The following is a 2,634-nucleotide window of genomic DNA, read 5'->3' on the forward strand; positions in this document are numbered from 1 at the left end:
CAACATTCTGTACCCATGAGATCCCATCTTGGGGCCTGTTCCGGAGCTCCGCCGAAGGGGGCATCCATCACGGAGGGCTTCTACATCAACACCATAGCCTCTTCGATGAAGTGTGAGTAGTTTACCTCAGACCTTCGGGTCCATAGTTAGTAGCTAGATGGCTTCGTCTCTCTTTTTGGATCTCAATACAATGTTCTCCCCCTCTCTCGTGGAGATCTATTCGATGTAATCTTCTTTTTGCGGTGTGTTTGTTGAGACCGATGAATTGTGGGTTTATGATCAAGATTATCTACGAACAATATTTGAATCTTCTCTGAATTATTTTATGTATGATTGGTTATCTTTGCAAATCTCTTTGAATTATCAGTTTAGTTTGGCCTACTAGATTGATCTTTCTTGCAATGGGAGAAGTGCTTAGCTTTGGGTTCAATATTGCGGTGTCCTTTCCCAGTGACAGTAGGGGCAGCAAGGCACGTATTGTATTGTTGCCATCGAGGATAACAAGATGGGGATTTTATCATATTGCATGAATTTATCCCTCTACATCATGTCATCTTGCGTAAGGCGTTACTCTGTTTTCATGAACTTAATACTCTAGATGCATGCTGGATAGCGGTCGATGAGTGGAGTAATAGTAGTAGATGCAGGCAGGAGTCAGTCTACTTGTCTCGGACATGATGCCTATATACATGATCATACCTAGATATTCTCATAACTATGCTCAATTCTGTCAATTGCTCAACAGTAATTCGTTCACCCACCGTAAAATACTTATGCTCTTGAGAGAAGCCACTAGTAAAACCTATGGCCCCCGGGTCTATCTTCATCATATTAATCTTCCAACACTTATTTATTTCCTTTGCTTTTTCCTTTGCTTTTATTTTACTTTGCATCTTATCATAAAATACCAAAAATATTATCCTATCATATCGATCAGATCTCACTCTCGTAAGTGACCGTGAAGGGATTGACAACCCTTTATCGCGTTGGTTGCGAGGATTTATATGTTTTGTGTAGGCACGAGGGACTCGCGCGTAGCCTCCTACTGGATTGATACCTTGGTTCTCAAAAACTGAGGGAAATACTTACGCTACTTTGCTGCATCACCCTTTCCTCTTCAAGGGAAAAGCAACGCATTGCTCAAGAGGTAGCAAGAAGGATTTCTGGCGCCGTTGCCGGGGAGGTCTACGCAAAAGTCAACATACCAAGTACCCATCACAAACCTTTATCTCCCGCATTACATTATTTGCCATTTGCCTCTCGTTTTCCTCTCCCCCACTTCACCCTTGCCGTTTTATTCGCCCTCTCTTTTCCGGTTGCCTCTTTTCGTTCCCTTTTCCCTTGCCATGTCGGAACCAAAAAGATTTGGGGTTCCTCTCCCAGGTTTTAGCACTTTAGACAATCCTGCTATCTTATCTAAACTCATAAATAAAAATACTATGGAAAAACCTGCCGGAGTTATCAATGAAAACCTTAGCAATTTTGATGAAGAAGATTCTGGAATATTTCGTTATTTACTCGATGAATCTTTGAAAGATGCTTGGAATAGGCTATTGAGGATCCGGGCTAGCTATGTACCTCAATACCAAATTGAGGTTCACTTAAAGAGCTTTTATGTTGGGTTGCCCGCTTTGTTCAAACGAGTTTTAGATTCTATTTTGAAGAGGGTTTTCTCAAAGGGGACCCCATAGATACCTATGAAAAGATGAAAACCATATTTGGGCACCCCATTAACGAGAAAGTTGAAATCACATCTCTTTTGCTTTCTTACCAAAACGAATCTATCAAAGAGATAAAGGCTAGCCTAGATGCCAATTTCCGCAACATACTTAATCTTTCTTCTACCATTACTGGCCATGTACTTTGTCAAAATAGAAAGATTAATTCCATAGATAACAATTTTGCTCTGTTTTTCCCTAAAACTAAAGATGGCAATACCTAGATCTATCCTTGCTTTTTATGCCTAGCTAGGGGCGTTAAACGATAGCGCTTGTTGGGAGGCAACCCAATTTTATTTTTAGTTTTTTTTGCTTTTGCTTCTGTTTAGGAATAAATCTTTGATCTTGCCTCTGGTTAGATGTGTTTTTATGTTTTAATTAGTGTTTGTGCCAAGTTAAACCTATAGGATCTTCTTGGAAGATAGTTATTTGATCTTGCAGAAATTTCCAGAAACTTTCTGTTCATGAAAATAATTGTTAAAAATCACCAGAACGTGATAAAATACTTATTCCAATTGCTGCTGATCAATAAACAAATTTCCTAGGTCTTCCTATTTTGGCTGATTTTTTGGAGCTCCAGAAGTTTGCGTTAGTTACAGATTACTACAGACTGTTGTGTTTTTGACAGATTCTGTTTTTCGTGTGTTGTTTGCTTATTTTGATGAATCTATGTCTAGTAAAATAGTTTATAAACCATAGAGAAGTTGGAATACAGTAGGTTTAACACCAATATAAATAAAGAATGAGTTCATTTCAGTACCTTGAAGTGGCCTTTTGTTTTCTTTCGCTGACGGAGCTCACGAGATTTTCTGTTGAGTTTTGTGTTGTGAAGTTTTCAAGTTTTGGGTGAAAGATTAGATGGATTATGGAACAAGGAGTGGCAAGAACCTAAGCTTGGGGATGCCCATGGAACCCC

This window comes from Triticum aestivum, chromosome 2D (genome assembly GCF_018294505.1).
Source record: "Triticum aestivum cultivar Chinese Spring chromosome 2D, IWGSC CS RefSeq v2.1, whole genome shotgun sequence".
NCBI classification, from domain to species: Eukaryota; Viridiplantae; Streptophyta; class Magnoliopsida; order Poales; family Poaceae; genus Triticum; species Triticum aestivum.